Source organism: Bos javanicus, chromosome 24 (assembly GCF_032452875.1).
Source record: "Bos javanicus breed banteng chromosome 24, ARS-OSU_banteng_1.0, whole genome shotgun sequence".
Lineage (NCBI taxonomy): Eukaryota > Metazoa > Chordata > Mammalia > Artiodactyla > Bovidae > Bos > Bos javanicus.
The window spans coordinates 35,943,936-35,966,834 of record NC_083891.1 but is presented as its reverse complement, the minus strand read 5'-3'; the positions used below and the strand labels follow the sequence as shown (position 1 = coordinate 35,966,834).

General features: G+C 37.6%; 1 non-coding gene and 1 pseudogene across 1 annotated transcript; both read left to right on the top strand.

Annotated features, from left to right (window-relative positions):
* The window catches only part of LOC133237404 (elongation factor 1-alpha 1-like), an 89,506-nt pseudogene that overhangs the window by 46,082 nt on the left and 20,525 nt on the right, over positions 1-22,899 (top strand).
* On the top strand, positions 2,092-2,194 carry LOC133237893 (U6 spliceosomal RNA). The gene has a single exon (XR_009733402.1). It is a non-coding gene; the product is annotated as a U6 spliceosomal RNA (small nuclear RNA).

Here is a 22,899-nt window from a genome sequence, read left to right as displayed (position 1 = left end):
TCAAACCAGTCAGTCCTAAAGAAAATCAACCCTGAATACTCATGGAAAGGACTGGTGCTGAAGCTGAAGCTCCGATACTTTGGCAACCTGATGCAAAGAGCAGACTCATTGGAGAAGACCCTGGGGCTGGGAAAGACTGAAGGCAGGAGAAGGGGATGACAGTGAATGAGATGGTTGGATGGTATCACCAACTCAATGGACATGAATCACAGCAAACTCTGTGAGATAGCAAAGGACAGGGAAGTCTGGCGTGCTGCAGTCTGTGGGGTTGCAGAGAGTTGGACACAACTTAGGGACAGAACAACAGCAAATAAACCCCAACACAGATCTAGAAGCTGCTTTTCCTGTGCCCCACTACAATTGCATCCCAAGTTCCCATTAAAACTGCATGTCTGCATCTACATTAGACTGTGAGATACAATGTACTTCATTGCTTGATTCAAGATTTAAGAGAAAATGAAGTATAAGCCTGCAACTTCCCTCCCTGAATTAGAGACAGAAAATCAAGAACCCAGGAGATTTTACAAAGCAGTGGTCTTTGAAGTGAATTTCTGTACCAAAAAAAAAGATGAATTTTTTTTAAATAAAATAAAATTCAAAAGGGAGAAAACTCACTAGCTGAAAGCTAAATGATAACTTTTTTTAACTATATTGCTGTTTACTAGCCTAGCTTGTCCAAGTCCCAGAGACTGTAGAGGTAGTAAACAGGTGTTGGTGTCCTCCCGTCTTTTCAAAGAGCGCCGGTCCTGTCCTCATCTCGTGCAGCTGGATTCTGCATACCAAACCCCATAGGTGGAGCATAGTGCCCACCCTGTGAGCCAATCTACCATTCTATGGCAATATGCTCTTTGCACGAAACTTTGTACAACGGAATAGGATTGAGGTTCAGTGACTAAGAAAAAGCTTTGAAGTGCAAGGGATTAAGAATTAATCTTGGTAGCTGCTAGGGATCATTTGTAAATAGATCTCTGCAACTTGGAAATCATTTTCTGAAATCAGCAGCTGGGTAGCAAATTTGGATTCGCCTGGTCCTCGTAACACACTCCCTCTGATACGCTTCCACTGACTTCAAGTCTTTCCCTACAACAAGCACATTCAGAGTTCCTAAGTGTTTCACTCCAACCCCAGGTGGAGATTTCCATGTAAAGCAAATATAATGTGATCATAGAAAGAAATCTATCATAGAAATTTGCCAGCTTGAGTGGTTAGAGCAGAAAGAGTTTTAGAAAACCAATACAAAAAGAGAAAACCCAATAGGACCCAAATATACATTCTGAACACAGGAATGGAAGTGAGGGGTACCTCCAGGGAAATGGTGTGACTTCCCATCCATTCTTTTCAATGACTCAATAGAAGTTAATTGGTCATTTTTTTTTCCCTACATAGATACTTAGTTGATCCACCACTATTGAAATGACCATTCTTTTCCCCACTGCACTGCAGTGCCACCTTTGTTTTAAATTAAGTGACTGCCTGTGTAAGGTTTGCTTCTTGACTGTTTATTCTGTTTGTTTGTTTTTTTTAACTTTACAATATTGTATTGGTTTTGCAAGTAAATAGACTGATGACTAAACTGAGCACTGAAGAATTGATGCTTTTAAACTGTGGTACTGGAGAAGATTCTTGAGAGTCCCTTGGACAGCCAGGATATCAAACCAGTCAATCGTAAAGGAAATCAACCCTGAATATTCATTGGAAGGACTGATGCTGAAGCTGAAGCTCCAATACTTTGGCCACCTGATGCAAATAGCCAATTCATTGCAAAAGACCCTGATGCTGGGAAAGACTGAAGGCAGGAGCAGAAGAAGACAACAGAGGATGAGATGGTTGGATGGCATTACCAATTCAATGGACATGAGTTTGAGCAAACTCCGGGAGATAGTGAAGGACAGGGAAGCTGGTAGTGTGCAGTCCATGGGGTCGCAGAGAGTTGGAGAAACAACTGAGAAACTGAACAACAACAAAAGACTGATGACAGCATGCTCTGTGAGCCCACGGAAACGGACATCAGAAACTTTACAAGCGGGAGGTGGATCAGAACGACGCTAGGCTCCTATCTGCTCACGACCACAGCAAAACTACAACCAATGCTTGCTTTGGCAGCACATATAGTAAAATTGGAATGATACAGAGAAGATTAGCATGGCCCCTGTGCAAGGATGACATGCAAATTCCTGAAGCATTCCATATTTTTAGACAGCCTCTTCAATAAATGATGCTGGGGAAACTGGACAGCTACATGTAAGAGAATGAAACTAGAACACTTCCTAACACCACACACAAAGATAAATTCAAAATGGATTAAAGACCTAAATGTAAGATCAGAAACTAGAAAACTCTTTGAGGAAAACAAAGGCAGAACACTTGATGACATAAATCAAAGCAAGATCCTCTATGATTCACCTCCTAGAGTAATGGAAATAAAAACAAAAGTAAACAAGTGGGACCTGATTAAACTTCAAAGCTTTTGCACGGCAAAGGAAACTATAAGCAAGGTGAAAAGACAACCTTCAGAATAGGAGAAGATAATAGCAAATGAAACAACTGACAAAGGATTAATTTCCAAAATATACAAGTAGTTCATACAACCCAGTACCAGAAAAACAACCAATCAAAAAGTGGGAAAAAGACCTAAACAGACATTTCTCCAAAGAAGACATACAGATGGCTAGCAAACACATGAAAAGATGCTCAACATCACTCATTATTAGAGAAATGCAAATCAAAACTGCAATGAGATATCACCTCACACCTGTCAGAATGGCCATCATCAAAAAGCCTACAAACAATAAATGCTGGAGAGGGTGTGGAGAAAAGGGAATGCTCCGGCACTGTTGGTGGGAATGTAAATTGATACAGCCACTATGGAAGATGGTATGGAGATTCCTTAAAAAACTAGGAATAAAATCACCATATGACCCAGCAATCCCATTCCTAGGCACATACCCTGAGAAAACCAAAATTGAAAAAGACACATGTATCCCATTGTTCATTGCAGCACTATTTACAATAGCTAGAACATGGAAGCAACCTGGATGTCCATCGACAGATGAATGAATAAAGAAGTTGTGGTCCATATACATAACGGAATATTACTCAGCCATAAAAAGGAATGCATTTGAGTCAGTTCTAATGAGGTGGATGAACCTACTTGAGCCTATTATACAAAGTGAAGTAAGTCAGAAAGAGAAAGATAAATATTGTATTTGAATACATATATATGGAATCTAGAAAAATGGTACTGTAGAATTTATTTGCAGGACAGCAAGGGAGAAACAGACATAGAGAATAGATTTATGGACATGGGGAGAGAGGAGGAGAGGGTGAGATATATGGAGAGAGTAACATGGAAACCTACATTACCATATGTAAAATAGATAGCCATTGGGAATTTGCTGTATGGCTCAGGAAACTTAAACAGGGGCTCTATATCAACCTGGAGGGGTGGGATGGGGTGGGAGATGGGAGGGAGGTTCAAAAAGGAGGGGATATATGTATACCCATGGCTGATTCATGTTGAGGTTTGACAGAAAACAACAAAATTCTGTAAAGCAATTATCCTTCAATTAAAAAATAATTTTAAAAAAGACTACACATAGAATGTCTCTCGTTAAACTCAACCTGGGGACTAGCAGGACAACCAAGGCTATAAAGGAAGATGCACACTCTGAGTTTGGTAGGAAGGGAGGAGAAGTGATGTGGCCAGGACCCACACCCCACACCCACACCGCGACACGGAAGAGGAGGGGATAGCACAGGCTCAGGGTTCTCCCCGTGCAGAGCGAGGGGCTCAAGCCACATGTTAGACATTATGTCAGTGGAAAGACAAGCCCCTTTAGCAGGTTTGAAAACCAGCGGGACTTACCAGAGGACTGTAAGAAACCGAGACTCTGCTCTTCAACAGCACACACACATTCGTGTTTATACCCAGTCACAGAGACAGCAGACTGAAGACCGCCTGGGGTTCTTGTTGACTTGCCAGGAACACCCTAGGGCAACCCCCAGCCTGTCCCAGATTCCCACTCCAGCCCCTCTTGCTCTAGCTCTGCTCCTCACTAAGGCAGAGGCGGCTAAGCGTGACACCAACCCCGCCATCCCTGAGGCACCTCTAACTAATGCACACATCAGGGGAAAAGTGAAACCAGCAGGGAAGTGCCACCCCAGACCCTTAAGCCCAGTCACACACCCAAACCATGGCTTCCCTGCTGGCTCGGCTGGTAAAGAATCTGCCTGCAATGTAGGAGGCCTGGGTTTGATCCCTGGGTTGGGACGATCCCCTGGAGAAGGGAAAGGCTACCCACTCCAGTATTCTGGCCTGGAGAATTCCATGGACACGACTGAGTGATTTTCACTTTCACACCCCAAAGGCTGAGAATGCCATCACACAACCAACTAGCTGAGGTCTCCTCCTCAGGCCCTCCAGCCCCAACCCTGCCCCCCATAGGCAGTGACAACCATTGAGCATAGGAGAAGCCCCTATTTACACCAGACTCTGGCTCTAGCCCCACCAACTCCAGCTCCACTTTCCACCAATGCAATGATGACCGGCACACACCAGGGGAGGACATGGCTCATGCTTACCTTTGATGCAACTCCAAAGGCACAGGACACAGGCAAAGTTGACAAGGACACACCTTCAATCCAGGACAGGCTACTGTTTCACCTAACTTCATAGAAAGAGACAGAAAGTTAAACAAAATGAGAAGACAAAAGACTATGCTTCAAACAAAGGACAAGAAAAAAATATCTTGAGAAAAGCCTTAATGAAACCAAAATAAATAATTTACCAGATAGAGTTCAAAGCAATAGCAATAAGAAAGCTAACTGAACTGAGGGAAAGAAGCAAGTTAATATCTCTGATGAATATAAATGCAAACATTCTCAGCACAATATTGGCAAGCCAAATTCAACACCACATAGAAGGGATCATACACTGTGATCAAGTGGAGTTTATTCAAGAGATGCAAGGATGGTGCAAAATCTGCAAACCAAACAATGTGATAAAAGAAGGAAAAAAATACAGTCATCTCAATAGACACGAAAAAAGGCATTTGACAAATTTCAACATCCATTAATGATAAAAAAAAATTCTCATTGAAGTTGATATATAGGAAAATAGAGATAGCGTACAGCGGCAGAAATACTAACTTAAAGATTGGCTTCTGGATTCAAACTTAATCTCACTGAGCTGAAACATAATTAGAATACAAGCTATGTCATAACAACAACTCTATCGATTGAAGCAATTCATGAATTTTACTGCTGAACATTTCCAAGTATACCTCCTTTTCACTATATATTTGACATACTCTCCTCTCTTCTCTGAAAATAAGTGACATCATTTTAAATAATCTTGAGATTACAGATACTATGTTGGTATTTTCGGTTTAAAACACCTCCTCCTTGTATCATTGGTGAGGGAAGTTACTTACCCTAGGGTTACACAGATGGCCATAAGACATCCAACTCTAGACAGATGATATCAGCAACAGTTATTTGTCACGTAATAACTGACAGAGGAGGAGGACACTATGCAGGGCCATAGGGCAGTTTTACTTAAGAACAAGATAGAATGAACAACCCGGGCTGTGGAAGGCAGATTTTCTAAAATGGAGAAGGAAGGAAACACCAAGTTTTCCACAAAATGATGTAATTGATTTGTTTGCATAATTTGTGGGCTGCAAGGGAAATGAAACCCACTACTCAGAGATAAGCAGGAACTGCACTTGGTTTCTTTGATATGGAGGGTTGTTTGGCTGGAAGATTTTATCTGCAGAAGCAAAGTAGAAAGGGGAACTTGGATTGGACAACACAAGTCTCTTCCAACTTCCCCCAGATGTCAAGGCAACACATAATACTAATTTTAGGTCTGATACCACACTTAAATATATAGTTGTAACTAAAGAACACAAATTCTACAAATTTAGTCTCTATCACCTATGAAATTTCTTAGTTATTCTCTCTCCTGAGGGAAAACTACATCCTCTGATCAGTTGTACCTACAGCAATCAGGGAATTATTGTTCCTTTACATCCCCGACATAGACTCAGTCTTATCACTGTCCCTCTGTACCTAAGAAAGCAGCTACTATTTTGTTAACTCAGCATGTCAGCCCTGTCATGTAGCTAAAGATGACTCTTATCCTGTAGGTGTAATTTGTTTACAGCACTAATGAAGGTATACACATGGCTTCAATACAGCTCTGGGGATGTTCCAAATGGAACATCATCAGCTACCATTTCATTCTTATTGCAAGATTTTGAAGCACTTAAGCCTCATGCTTCTTGAAAATTATTCTCAGAAATAGTTTGCCCTCTGATACAAGGAAATTTATGCTTGTGAACTGTAGTGTTGGAGAAGACTCTTGAGAGTCCATTGGACTGCATGGAGATCAAACCAGTCAATCTTAAAGAAAATCAATCCTGAATATTAACTGAAGGGGCTGATGCTGAAGCTGAAGCTACAATACTTTGGCCAGCTGATGAGAAGAACTACTCACTGGAAAAGACCTTGATGCTGGGAAAGATTGAAGGCAAGAGGAGAAGGGGACAACAGAGGATGAGATGGTTGGATGGCATCACCAACTCAATGGACATGAATTTGAGCAGGCTCCAGGAGTTGGTGATGGACAGGGAAGCCTGGCATGCTGCAGTCCATGGGGTCACAAAGAGTTGGACATGACTAGACAGGGAGGCCTGGCGTGCTATGATTCATGGGGTTGCAGAGTTGGACACAACCGAGCAACTGAGCTGAGCTGAGTGACTGAACTGACTGACAAGGGAAATGAGGACCAACACTACCTCTGCGATGACTATGTTGGGAAGATGCTTGAAATTCCACGAAACACACTGAACAGATAAGAGTCATTTATCCTTAACCACTAGATAAGTGCTTTGAATATGACTGAAAGGTTTAGTTTCTTTATCCAGATTAAACATGCTCCCAGAATATTACTCACATTGTTCTTTTTCATGATACAAAAGTAAATAATCCCTCCCAAATGATCACAAATTCTTAATTTGTAAACACCTGAATTGATGAGATTTCACTCTATTTTGGAACTTTTTTAAAATCCTATAAAAAGGACCTGGTTAATAAATGTCCCATAGCCTAAGGGAATTAAACATGGAATCTTTCTCAAGTATTGTTAATAACAGAAACAAAGCTACATTTCTTTACTCAAAATGTAGCTTTATATAGAGGGGCTATCAAGGGACACAAGATTTTAGAAGAGCACAAGCATATGAAACATCATCCATTCTCGCTTTAAATACCAAAATGCCAAAATCATTCAACTCTAGGAATGCTATCAAAAGTCAGAATCTTCAAGTAAATGAACCGGATGCCTGTTCAGGAGTATGGGGGAAGGAAATGAACACAAGAGGAACTATAATCAGGAGTCACCTGGCCGAACACATCTAACATCAGCTTTCAGGGTCAGAGCTACAAAGATTATTTACAGCAAGGTGCACCTGCTCTACAAGCAAAAGCCTGTGATGGTTTTCTGACCTCCCAGGTTGGGTCATGCCAACATACCAAAACAGATCTTAGTCTCCATTCCCTTAAAAAAATGAATTTCTAAGCACTTGTGCTTCATCTGTGCTTCTCGACTTTCTTCCCTCCTGAAATTCCGCTTGTTAAAGTCTGAAAGGTAATTTAATAGTGTGTGATTTTTGATTTATGGTTTTCCCCTCCTTCCTTGACATACAACTAGTACTTCTCATTTATTTCTACCACAAAATAAATCATATGGAATTCCAAGAGAACTCTATCCCCAGTTGGTCATTTTTTAAATCTCTGATTGGTAAGACAAAACATCTAAAGACAATCAAGTCTTGTAGGGATGAGAAACAACTGAATAGCAAACTCACAGGCCAATAGTCAAATGATTTCTATAACTAAGCAAAGTTGGTATAGAAAAGTTTGTTTCAGGTAGCCTTTGGTCCTTTCTTGTCTTTCCTTCTTTACAGCACTTTTCTCTGTCACCTCTTCTACTCCTGACTCCCCGGCCATCATTTTCCATAAAATGGGATAGTTTTCATAAGACTACCTAGTGTGTGGTCAGATTATAACACTCAGTAACTTTCCTCTTTGCTTTGCCATGTACATACATATAAGATGAAATCTAATAAATTTATTTACATCAAGATATCAATGACTTAAAAGTTCCACCTTTGTAGCGGATGTGTTCTGTTGTAAGTCTGCCATGTACCTCTTCTCCCTCTTACACCAGTTAAATGTCTACTGACTTCAAAAAATTTCTCTTGCTCTTTTTCATATGTTCTTGGTAGGGATGCCAACCATAGCACATCATCCTTGCTAGGCACTAGGGTGGGCCCATGGTTTATGGTAAGTTAACTGGATTCTGCCTCCCTGATATCAATCTAGAGCAGAGATTCTGAAGAGTGGAAAATCAATTGTCACCAAATTACTCATTGCTAGAATCCAGAAGGAAGTCCCACAGTTTCTGCAGTTGACAACAGCTGTCCTAGCTCTCTGCCTTTTCTGAGCAAGGGTTTTCACCTGTCTTCTATTCACTTCAGTTTCCTCACAACATCATGTCTTTTGCTTCCGTTTCCAAGCATACGCACAAAGACACTTTAACTAAACGCACCCTTCCCCAGATGAGGAAGTAGAGAAGAGCTTGCCTTTCTCAAGAGGGATCTAAAAGTCAAGATAATCATTCATCATCAAGGGTCAGAAAGAGATAAAAGTGGACAGAAATTTGGGTGGAGGAGTGAAGTTCACACTCCTTGACTGATATTATATCCCTGACTTTTTGTGTTTATATGTGAACTGTATTAAAAATTTGCAAAGATTTTGCAATGTATGTAACTCTGTAGACTTCAAACAGTTCCTTTCATTTAGGGGCTCTGCATTTCCCCTGGGGCCTCAGAGTCTCTGCTGAGTCTTCTGCTTCCAGTCAGCTAATGAGGCAGAGAGAGAGAAGGTGAAGGATCACATATGATGAAGAGACAATCCTGCGAGTGGCAAACACCATTTCCACACACATTCTGCTTGAAAGAATTAGTTACATGGTCCTACCTATGTGCACTCAGATTGGGAAGGTAGCTGAGATGTGTGTTCAGGAGGAAAAAGAAGTTTACAAGTTTGAAGCTAGCTATCTGCCACCACTTCATCCATTTCATAGTCTAGCAATATGATATAAGCATTGTGTTTGTAAAAGCTATAGTTTGTGGTTAAACAATACTTCAGTTCTTATTTTAAAATTTTTCATCAACAGATAAAATATAAAATTTCTATAGCAGAGAATTTTAGAAGTTGCCTAGTTTCCTGTTGCTCCTCATTCCTCTCTCCACACATATAGCCTTTTTGTTATTTTCTCTATGATTCAGCTACCATATTCATGGCCCTAATTGGGGAAAAGAATAAGCTGTTTCTTATGCATTGCCCAGGTGGACAGATATGAAGTAAAAATAAGTAAAAGCGTAAGTAAATATTTGTTATTTCAACAAGTTCCTGTAAAGGTTCCCTTTGGCCATCAGTATCTATAACCTACCTCTGTGACTCTGGAATAAAGCCTTAAAAAAAAATTTCCAGTCCATGTCCATGCACATGTCCATAGCAGAGAACAATTAAACAATAGCTTAAAACTTGGTTTCATTCATTCTTCTTAAATAAAATGAAACATTCTCTGTGTATGTGTCTCTCTCTCCCTGTGTGTCTCTCTGTAGATGGATGGATAGATAGATAGATTATATAGATGGATGGAATCTTTCTCTGTCTTGGATTAAGAATAAGTAAAAATCAAATTTCTGGTTTGAAAGGTTAACTGAGCAGATAGCAAAAAACTGGTTATGAATTTAAGCCACTACATACAGAGAAAACTAAGTGAGAGCTTTCTTCATCTATATGCACATACAGATGAAATCTTTATGTAAGTTTTATAAAATCATGAAATAATGCTAAATATTATGATGCATAAGAACTTACATGGCAGAATTATACAACACAGATAAAGATGTACAAGTGAAGTTCAAGATTGTGATTTGCACTAAAATGAAAGGGGAAGGAAGGAAGGGGTAATGGGACAATTTTAAGTTTACCTACAGAGGTTTCTTTTTTCCCCTAAAAAGTAAAAGAACTTTCCAGAAGAAAACATAGGATAAAATCTTCATGATGCTGAGATAGGCAAAAATTTCAAAGACAGGACACAAAACTTAAAGGCCATAGTTAAATTGGACTTCCAAGTTTAAACTATCTGCTGTTTGTAAAACATTACTAAGATAAAGGAAAATCGGGGAAAATAATATTTACAATGCGTGTATCTAACAAAAGACTTGGATCCAGAATGTATGCCTTCAAAATTATGACAAATAATCCTATTTTAATGGGCAAATGGATGATGAAAAACTGTATGATAAAATGCTCAGCATCATTAATCATCAGGGAAATGGAAATTAAAGCCACAACAAAACAGCTCCAACCATGAGAAATACCTAAAATTAGAAATGTTGAAAATAACAAGTACTACATGAGCATATAGAGCAACTGGAACTCTAATACATGGCTGATGAGAATGTGAATGGGTACACCACTTTGTATAAATGCATGACAGCTCCTTTTAAAGTTGACGACTTATCATACATCCCAGAAGTTCTCCTTTACCATCTGAGCCACCAGGGAAAATGTGGCTCCCTCAAAACAAACAAACACATGTCTACACAAATATTTGTAAATGAATGTCCACACACATATAGCCTTACTTATAATAGTCAAAACCTGAAAACAAATACCTGTGAACAGAGGGATGGATAAATAAATTTTAAAATATCCATACAACTGAACACTACCTAAAAATTTAAAAATGTGATTAACTGATAAATGCAACAATATGGATGAATCTCAAAAACATGCTGAACAAAGGAAGTCAGATACAAGCAAGTCGTAATGTATGATTTAATCTAGCTAAAATTCTAGAATACAAATAAACAGACTAGAAAACTGGAGTGGGGAATTTGACCAAGAAAGTGCAGAGGAAACTTTTGGAGGTAATGGATGTGCACTTTTTCTCAACTATGTAGTGGTTATACAGATATACACCTTTACCAAAATTCATCAAACTAGATGATCAGAGTAGGTGCATTTTATTATGTATAAATCATACCTCAATAAAGTTGAGTTTTAATTTGAAAGTGAAAGTCGCTCAGCCATGTCCACTCTTGGCAACCCCATGGACTGTAGCCTCTGTCCATGGGATTTCCTAGGCCAGAATACTGGAGGGGGTTGCCACGCCCTTCTCCAGGGGATCTTCCCAACCCTGGGATCGAACTTGCAACTCCTGCATTGCAGGAGGATTCTTTACCATCTGAGGCACCAGGGAAAATGTGAAAAATATCAATACTTAATTCTGAATTTTGGGTGCTGTATCATTTAGGGTCCTAGCAAGAAGCATGGCAACCTAACCTGGGATTTGAAGAAACTTTAAGGAAGGGAATATTAAAGGACATATGGGCAGAAATAAGGAAGCAGTGTATTGAAGAATTCAGGGACTTGCGACAACAGGCCAAGGAATCTGAGTTATCTGAATCCAAATGAGCATTACAAGTACCAAACACAACCTCTCCCATCCTCTCAGACACAGGAAGGAGATGAGAAAGAACACAGACATTTGAATTTCTTAACACTATTGGAGAAGAGGTACTAGGTAGCAGTGACCAGAGATAAGACTAAATAGGTTTGTTTTTTTTTTTTAAGAGGGAAGAAGACGGATATGAATCTGTAGGGCTTTATAAGCCAAAATAAGGAGTTTGGTCTTTAACCTGAATTCACTTAAGAGTTTCATGTTTCAAAAAATGCATGAAGATAATTCCATTTTTAAAGATTACTCTGATTTTTCTTTCTTAGATTCTAAAAACGGAATTGCTACTAGAGAGGAATTTTTTCTTAGAGTATATATTGTATAAGTTTGATTTTTTTCATTTTAATTGGAGGCTAATTACAATATTGTGGTGGTTTTGTAAAATGGTATTAAACAACTTTGTATATGAAAAAAAGAGTATATATTATAGCATTATTAATAATAGCAGTAAAATTATTATTATATATAAACTTCTGGTGAAATATCTTCTAGTTGTTTCAACTGTTTTCTTGAGCTTAGTCTTTGTTTTTTAATTTGATTAAAACTACTGAGTATTTGTTTTCATAATTTAATTTGCTTCCCATTTGGAGATATTGTTTTCAGAAACATTTTCTTCTTCATTGACTTTTTAAAATATCACCCTTTAATTCATCTGAAATTAACTTTAGACTGTCATAAAATACGACAGCAATGATTATGACTGTGTAGCAAAGAAGACTTAGCAGTTTCTACTGTGTCTTGTACATAATGGGCCTCAATGGTGATATAAATATTTGTCAGAGCCAATGATTATAATGATTTGCCCACGTGCTTTCAAGTTGTAGCCATCACTTTTATCATTAATTACACTGGAGTATTCATAGCCCAGTGTTACAATAACAAGATGCAGTCATTTTTCATTAATTTTTAAAATTCTGTAATCTATTAATCATGATCAACCATCTAAAGTTACCTTTTAAGATAATGAGCTACTTTAAAATTTTAATTGATTCATGAGTCATCTGTGAATTTTTAAGGGCAATAAGTGAGTTTTATTGCCCTAAATATCAAGAAGAAACATGCTACTCAGAATGTCTCCTCATTTACCTGGAAAGGAACACCTTGGCAAATTATTTAACCAATGCCAATGTCCAATCCCATGTTTTCACGGCTCAGAATCTTTTGTTCAAGAACATGAGAAAATAGACACTTCCCTGGTAGTGTAGTGGCTAAAAGACTGTGCTCCCAGTAAGGAACACAGGAAAATAAGCCCAGTGGAGACATTTGTGGCAAAATGACAGAGAGAAACTGTTTCTCCAAGACACCTCTGCTCTTCATTATTTATCAGTAACAAACATGAACATGAACCAGAAAAGCACCTGGAACCAAATTTACACTGAATGAAAAAAATAAACATATCTTGGCATCATCAGTAGCTATATCTTAATTCTCATCCAACTCACCATATCTCTAGACCATAAAGTTTCTGTCTAGCATAATGGGGAGCGCCTCCCTTCCAGCTAACGCAGCAAAGCCGTACAGGAAAGCGGAGACCAGAGTCTGAGAGTAGGTGGGTTTCTAGGGAGGAAGCCACAATCACTGAGTGAGAAAGAAGCTTTGAGAAAGCAAATCTCGAACGTCCATCCTTCTAGAATGAACACTCAGATTTAGGTTATCTCTAAGAACTTGGTGACTATGGTATGAAAAAGAAAGGAAAGATTCTGGGCTATTAAACCAGTGAATGACCAAGTGCAGAATCGGGCAGAGACAGCACTTGAACATGTCTCCAGAAAGCTCAAATGCAATAGTCCAGACATGTAGGCACCTCCAGCATCTGCTGTGTATGTGGGCAGGGGGACAGGGAAGAACAGGGGGGTGATCCTCAGCAGTATCTCAACATCCCTTATAAGGATGTGGGAAATGTTTCTTCAGGCAGAGAAGAAGCCCAGTGGATACCAACCTTTGATGCTCCTCAACACCATCCCCAAACACAACTCATTCCCATTACACCTGCTGTTATTAGAAGCATCCATTCACAAGAGGGTGTGTTTCCTGCCCCTCTCTACAGACAACATTGTAGAATATTGCAGCAGCCATTTCTAAAAACCATGTAAAACATTTATTCAATGTATATATTTCAGCTTTGGATGGATAATACATTCAACATAGTGCAAAGTGTAAACAATACCAAAGGCTATACAATGAAAAGTCAGTCTTCCTCCATTGCCGATCCCCATGTTCCCTCCCCAACGCTGCTGCAATTAACTATTTCATGAGCATCCATCTGGAGATATTCTAATATAACATCACAAATTATAGACATATACTTTTCTTTAAACAAATAATAGCATTTGTATAGATTAATTGAAATGATCTCTCATTTTGCTTTCAGCTGGCTAGGATTCCATCATATGGCTCTACCACAATATATATCAGTTAAGTGTGTTAGTCACTCAGTAGTGTCCGACTCTTTGTGACCCCATGGACTGTAGTCTGCCAGGCTCCTCTGTCCATGGGATTTTCCAGCAAAAATACTGGAGGGGGTTGCCATTTCCTCCTCCAGGGGATATTCCTGACTCAGGGATTGAACCTGGGTCTCCAGCATTACAGGCAGATTCTTTACTGTCTGAGCCACCAGGGAAGCCCTAAATAACCAGCTCCTATCCAACTTTTGTTTCCAATCTACACTCTCACAGATGAGGCTACAGTGGGTATCTGTGTGGATTCATCATATGGTAACTGTGTGAATAAATATGTAGGACAGAATTTCAGGGTTAAAATGACTATACTTGTAATTTTTGTCACAGATCATTTGGAGCAACCAATCGCTGAGTATAGCTATTAATACTTGCATATCTTTTAGCCAGATCTCCTGGTTTCAGTTTCTACTTCTGCCGCTTATTTTCATCACAACTAAGCAAATTAGTTCTTTCTAGATCTGTTTCACCATCTGCAAACAGGAATGAGAATTGTACTTGCTCTACAGGATCATTGTGAGGAACTGGTTAATTAACATATATAAAACTCAGTACAGTATCTGACACAAGATAAGTACTCAAAAAATGGTAATTCTTATTACTGTTCTATTATTAACTCTTATCACATAGAATACAAGTTTGCATTATAGAATTTTTTTCTTCTTTGCTAATCTAATAGGATTTTCACCTAAATCACTGTGGTTTTAATTTATCTTTATTCTATCTTGTAAAGTACTTAAGTATGCTTTCATAAGTTTGAGTCATCTGTAATTTCTTTCTGTGAAGTATCTTCTTATGACTTTTGCTCTTATTTTTATCAGATTATTATTGCTTTATTAATGAATAAAAAGTCTCTACATATTAAGGAAATTAGCTTTTTGCCTATGATATGTAATTAAATTTTTCTAAATTTGTAATTTTTATTTTACTTATGGTTATTTTTCCCATGGAAGTGTTATTTTCAGTCAAATTTATGGAAAAGTTTTTGAATGCCTTCTAGTTTTATATGACATTTACAAATGCTTTTTTATTTCAAAAATATTTAATTTTAGCTATGTTTCAGCATAATACTTTTATGATAAATTTTTTACATTAAAATCTTTGCTCCCTGTGAAATTAGGATAGGAGCCAATTTTATTTTTTTCCAGATGGCCATGCAGTCGTGTCAGCACCATATGTTGAATAATTCATCTTTTCCCCCTGATTTTTCAATACCACCTTTAACACACACCAAATTCACAAATATATTGCACCCGTATCTGGACATCTTACTGTTTTATTGAATTACACATTATTTATACAAGTGCCAGTACCAGCCTTTAAATTATTATATAGCTATAATACATTCAATATCCTGTAGGACTAACTATCCTGTGAGTACATTCAAAAAGCAATTTTTATTTGCTTCTTTAGAAATTCCCTAAAATTTACTGTTTATTTTACCATAAGAAAGTTAGAACAGTTTTTGTGGTTCATATAAAAATCCTAGTGTAGTTATTAAGGAGAATTCTAAACACAGATTTATTTGGAGAGACTAAACATCATAATGATATTTATTATAACAAGCATCATAATGATATTTATCTAAGAAGAAAAAACACTTTTCTATTTGAGTGTTCTTGGATAACTCAATAGTATTCTAAATTTTCATTCACATAGATGCTTTACATTTCTTAAATGTATTGCTAGGTATTCAATCTCTTTGTGGCTGTGGTTAATAGGTGCTTCCCTTCAATTATACTTTTCTATTATGTTTTAGTTTGTAGACAGGAAGACAGTTTTTTCTTAATATACTAACCACTTCACTGAAATTTCTTATTGCTATAATAGAGTTTTCAGGTAAATCACTTAGATTTTTAACCTGTAAAACCATATTACCTGCCAATATTTTGTCTTCTCTGTTATAACTTTTACATTCATTTATTTTCTCTAATTTTATTGCATTAGCTATATTTCATTCAAGAATGATATCATAATGAAAATTTTCTTTTGTTCCTGAATGTAAAGGAATGGTTTCTAGATGTTCTAGATGCTGCTCTTTTTTAAATATGGAACATTATATTTTTATTATGTTAAGAATATTTTGTTAGTATATTGCATCATATTATCAAGAGTTTCTTATCAAGAATGGAAGATGAATTATATCAAATGCTCCTTTAGTAATAAAGAGATGATCACGTTTTCTCCTTTTATTTATTAATTTGGTGACTTATAGTATTACATATTTTGATATTGAGTTATTCTTACACTCAATAATCCTTAACTCAACAGCAATCTTTACTGGCTCTGGGATTCTAGTCTTTCATTTTTGTTCTATTCTTGAGGGATTTTGTCAGGATATTGACTAGGGGAAAAACTTCCCAACTTCTATAATGTATTAAAAAACACTAGTGCCCTAATAAGGACCTACTGTAGAGCACAGGGGACTCTACTCAATACTCTGTAATGGCCTATATGGGGGAGAATCTTTTAAAGAGTGGAGAGAGAGAGATATATACACACACACACACACACACACATATATATATATAATATCTATAACTGATTCACTTTGCTATACAGCAGAAATTAATGCAATATTGTAAATCAACTATATTCCAATAAAAGCTTTTAAAAATAAAACTGTAAAAACTAGAAGGGGTGAAGAGTACACTTTATTTTTTAAGTTACTATTTTTTCCATATTGAATACATATAAATAAAAGTTATATCCTTTAAGAAAATTAAGATGAACCATCCAAGTAGCAATGGAGGAGGAATGTCTATGGGAGGAAGAATCATCTCCACATACTCAGATTCACCTTCCTCTGGAAATTTCCCAACAATCCCCTTTGCCAGTAGTGCTTCACCAGGAAAGATGTTATTTTCTTTTCCAAAGTTCTGCCCAGATGATTACATAAAAATGTTAGGGCTTCTTTTTTCAATTTCCTAATCATGAATGTAATAAAGCAGAATTAGTCAAATAAATTTTTAATAAGAATCGAAGATTAACAAAAGGAAAATAAAGTTAGTGAGCTACACACATCTGGCTATCCTGGCTTATGGATGCACTTTGTTCCCAGGAGCTATCAGGTTGATTGTCATCCTTGTGGGCCACCGGAGGGAAAAGAACACCTCAAGGAAGCTCCACGTTTTAATCTGAAATCCTCATTCTTAAATTCCTTCTCCCACTTGTTTCCATGCTATTACCATCTTGAATGATCTCACATGCCAAAGGAGAAGCCCCACACTATGAAGGTCATTTGCTCACTAGTCCTCTTCCTCAAAGCAAGGATACCAGGAAGAGCAAAAACATCAAAAAATTAGATGGGAGGGGACATTCAAGAAGTGATTTAAAATATATCTCTTGAAACAATTCTACTTCACTTATGCCTTGGTGTTAGTAAAATGACTGTGCCTATTCCTAGTCAAGGCTATAGTTTTTCCTGTGGTCATGTATGGATGTGAGAGTTGGACTGTGAAGAAGGCTGAGCACCGAAGAATTGATGCTTTTGAACTGTGGTGTTGGAGAAGACTCTTGAGAGTCCCTTGGACTGCAAGGAGATCCAGCCAGTCCATTCTGAAGGAGATCAGCCCTGGGTGTTCTTTGGAAGGAATGATGCTAAAGCTGAAACTCCAGTACTTTGGCCACCTCATGCGAAGAGTTGACTCACTGGAAAAGACTCTGATGCTGGGAGGGATTGGGGGCAGGAGGAGAAGGGGACGACAGAGGATGAGATGGCTGGATGGCATCACTGACTCAATGGACGTGAGTCTGAGTGAACTCAGGGAGTTGGTGATGGACAAGGAGGCCTGGCGTGCTGCGATTCATGGGGTCGCAAAGAGTCGGACACGACTGAGCGACTGAACTGAACTGATTCCACTTAAATTGACTTATATACTTTCTGGGAATTAAGGAGGAATCATTATCGGAGGAGGAAGAATACAAAATGTTACAAAAGAAAGGCTATGGCGTTCCACCAGTGTTACACTAAAGCTCTTTTTACTACACTCTTGCCCTGTTGCACACATCAATGTGATTCCACAATAGCCAGCAACATCCTAACTGATGCTGCTAAAACTATTGGTGACAACCTACATCACTATCAAGTCCCATGGAGTGACACCTTAAGTTCAGTGTTTCAGTTAGCCTTCCAAGTTCCCCATCGTCATCAAAACCGACTCCCTCCATGTTACTCTACCCAAGAAAAATCTCAGTGTGCCACGGGAAGTATTTTTTTTTTTTTCTTTTCAAAAGTGTAGCTATTGAGAACAAAATGCAGTGATGTGAAGTGCCAGTTTTCAAAAGCAAATATCCTGCTATAAAGAACAGTCCAAAAAGAATAGCGGCAAAAAGCAAAATAAGTCTTGCTTCACTCTTCTTGGTTTACATTGATATGAATGAGGAGGAAAGAATGGAGTTATATAAAGAAACAAGGGGTGTGGTAGAGGGAGGTGGGCATATTACACAACGGCACTGAATTACTCAGCCATACTTCACAGGTGGCACCTTGCCTTGTCTTGTGCTCATCCTCAGTCATGTTTGACTCTTTGTGACCCCATGGACTGAAGCTCCTCCATCCATGGGGTTTTTGAGGCAAGAATACTGGAGTGAGTTGCCATTTCCCTCACCAGGGGGTCTTCCCAATCTAGGGATTGAACTCAAGTCTTCTTGTTTCATGCACTGCAGGTGGATTCTTAGCCCACTGAGTGATCCAGGAAACCCCCAACAGGTGGCATATTTACATTGCAAAATATGTGCAATATGACGTTTATATTATTTTAGCTCAGGTGATATAACAGAATGCCGTAGACTGTGTGGCTTAAACAACAGACATTCATAATGGTTCTAGAGGCTGAAAAGTCCAAGATCAAGGTGCCAGTAGAGTTTGTGTCTGATGAGGCCCCTCTTCCTAGTTTGCAGATGGCTGCCTTCTTGCTGTTTCCTTACATGACAGATAGAATTCATGTCACTTCCTCTTTTTATAAGGGCACGAATCCTACCATGAGAGCCCCACCTTCATGACCTAATGTAACTCTAATCATTTCCCAAGGGCCCCACCTCCAAATACTACTGCACTGGGAATTTATGGATTTAACTTATGAATGAAGATAGGGTAAACACAACCATTCATTCAGTTCATAGCATAAATGAAATACCTATAGTCACACAATTCTACATATGAGGAAATGAAATGAATAAACTATGAAATCATACCAGTGGCAAGTCCTTGGCCTCAAAAACTATCCAATAAAAGATCCTCAACTTTTGGCATACATACAGAACTCAACAAAAAACTGATTTCCTCTGAGTGCAGGAGCTAAGATCTGAAATATACTCATCAGCTAACATGAACCACTAAAAGTGAGTTACCTACAAATAAATCAAACCTAGTAAATCACACCTAACAATCATCACAAGTGTTTAAGCTAAAACTGCCTCTATTCTTCATAGCTCAAACATCGCTTACATGAATATTAGTTGATTTCTTCCAGTTAATCTCTATAGTGTAGCTGCTGCTGCTGCTGCTGCTAAGTCGCGTCAGTCATGTCCGACTCTGTGCGACCCCATAGACGGCAGCCCACCAGGCTCCCCTGTCCCTGAGATTCTCCAGGCAAGAACACTGGAGTGGGTTACCATTTCCTTCTCCAATGCATGAAAGCGAAAAGTGAAGTCGCTCAGTCATGTCCAACTCCTACGACCCCTTGGACTGCAGCCCACCAGGCCCCTCCGTCCATGGGATTTTCCAGGCAAGAGTACCGGAGTGGGGTGCCATTGCCTTCTCCGATAGTGTAACTACATTATGTAGAAGAAAATTTTGCAGGCTGATCTAGCTGCAATCTATTAGAATAACATGTTTCTCAGAAAACGAGTTCTAAATACCAAACAACTAATTTTAAAGAAAATCTTTATAATACAGACTCAATATAAATTAATGGCCCTGAATTTTAGAACCTTTGGGTTCCTGGAAGTGCACCATCTGAGCAAGCCTAGGACATGTGTGAGAATCTGCTGGAGATAAAGTAAAGCACACCTTAGTTCCAAGTGAGTCACAGAGAACTGATATCTCTCTCAATGTCTTCCAGTCAAAAATTTTTTTAACCAATTTTAAGGGGCAAGAGACAATTCCTAAGTCATATATGATACATCAGAAAATAATTTTCAATGAAAAAGAACAGATGGTAAAAACAAAATTATCTGGGACCTTGTCATATGTGTAAGTACAAAGATAACAACATGCTTTGAACAATATATTTGTGCATGAGCATTGCCAAATCTGTGGGATAAGAAGAGGGTATTTTCCCACTTTGACTCAACAAATGAGTTCAGAGACATTAAGTGAGTTTCCCAAACAGTCATAGTGCTGTGGTGATCTTAGATTAACAAGACTGAAATGTGTATCCTAAATCCAATAGTCTTAAGTAACTACTGCAGCAATGATCACAGTGAAGAGAAGGGATTAAGCACTAAGACAATTACAGACAATGCCAGGTATTTTGGGAAGTGAATGTGAAATTTTATTTTACTGAAATTAGGCAAGAAAATCAGTACAGAGAAGGACAAGTGAGAAAGAAGTGTGATAATCTGGTAATCTAAAAAGAAGTACAAAGGAAATGATGGGACTCTAGCAAAGTTCAAACATGGATAACAAAAGAGGGAGATCTTTAGGCCATCATATGTAACTGCTTGTCTGTTTTAAGTGAATGCTTAACTTCAACTCAACTCAACTTTATATTTTACTTCCATTACTTTTTTGCATAACCCCAAAAAGAAGCAAACATTTTGAAAATACCAAAAGTAAAAGATAATTGCCAGTAGTTGCACTATCCAGTAACAGAGGCCTGAATTAAACACTCCACCATAAATAGCTAGAAGAGTGGACAAAATATTGAAACCACTGTTTTCAGAATTGGGAAATCGGCAGTAAAGAACTATAATCCTTGAAATTAGATTACAGAGGAAAAAAATAGATAAGCCAGACAAGCATCTCAGCTTTCTGCCTGAAAGCACTTTCTAAATTATTAACCCACAGAGGAGAAATGAAAACAGTTTTCCAAGAGAAACAGACCCAGAAATACTGAGATGATAAAATTATTAGATAAGAACTACAAAGGAAAATATAGTGACTCTGCTTGAAGAAAGGACAAATGAATGTTTCCAAACTGAAAGAAAGAAAAAGGGCAGAAAAAAAAAGGAACAACCACAGAAATCTCTTGGACAAAATTAAGAAATATTGTTAAGTGTAAGAGGAGTTTCAGGAAAAGGAGGACAGAAAAATATTTGAAGACATATCTGACAAAATTTTTTCAGACCTAATGAAAATATAAACCTACAGACCCAGGAATCTCAACAAACTTAAAGCAGGATAAACACAAAGAAAATCACATGAAATCACATCATAAATGACCTATAGCTAGTGATAATGAGAAAATTCATAATATTTAATCAGGCATTTTTAATAGCTGATTAAAAAATCAATAAACAGAACTCTACTGAAATAGACAAATCTGTCCAACTGATAATCAGACACAATTTTGTTAATATAACTGGAAGCAGTTTGGTCTATAAAATTTTCATCTTATGTTGCCTTGATGTAGATTACTAGAACATGAATGCATACAAATAAAGATCCTGGCTTTACCTTTCAAGACTTCATGGATTTCAACCAACCAAAAACTTCAGAGGTATCTTGTTTTTATATAAGTTTAAGACTTTAGGTTTAAATTTGTCTTTTAAGAAAGGAATCGGATTTTTTAAAAAGAGATAAATGCATTTTAAAGATAAACATAGTCCCATGTAAACTAATTTGAGAATAAAACTCAAGAAGAGCATGTAAACGAACAGAAAAATCATTGAAAAGTAAGTAATTAAAAAAAATTACTGAGTCTGTCATTGTTTCTAACAAAAATTTTTCTTCAACAACGTCTAAGGAGATCTCACAGCAGCCTAAATTGCCCTCAAAATGAGAAGGGAAATTATTACATTTTCACTGTGCTGAAACGTTTTCAAAATAGGATATATATTTTCTGCTTAAATTTTTTTTGTTATTCTAAGTATCAAGACATGATAATATGTGATATGACCCATATAACTTTAACAAAGATACATAACTTGAGGAAAAATATTTAGAATTTATCTGGTATGAGGGGAAAACACTTTGCATCAAATAACAGATATTTAAAAGTGGAATTAGTATACTTAGTCATTATTCCTCATAGTATCAGATGTATAAAAATAAAGATGTGCCTCAAACTATCAAATTTGTTTATGGATATTATAGAAAATATGACAGTTTTGAAGAAAGGAAAAATTACAAAGTCATGAATCTCCAAGGAGAGGCAGTATGAGAACTTTAATTTATAATCAGAATAAATTGATAATTTATCAACCTGTGCCCAAATTGAGGATACAATCATCACAAATCTATATCTATAAAACTCTTATTGAATGAATTATCTGTTTAAAATATAATTGAGGATGATTATGGAGTGGTGTGAGTGGACAAAGAATAGTTTTTCAATCTCTCAAAATTTACAAAAAATTATAAGAATAAGTAGTAAAATAACATCTCCTAAAGCCAATGATAAGAAAGCCTTCCTCAGTGATCAGTGCAAAGAAACAGAGGAAAACAATAGAATGGAAAGACTAGAGATCTCTTCAAGAAAATTAGAGATACCAAGGGAATATTTCATGCAAAGATGGGCTCAATAAAGGAAAGAAATAGTATGGACCTAACAGAAGCAGAAAATATTAAGAAGAGGTGGCAAGAATACACAGAAGAACTGTACAAAAAAGATCTTCATGACCCAGATAATCACGCTGGTGTGATCACTCACCTAAAGCCAGACATCCTGGAATGTG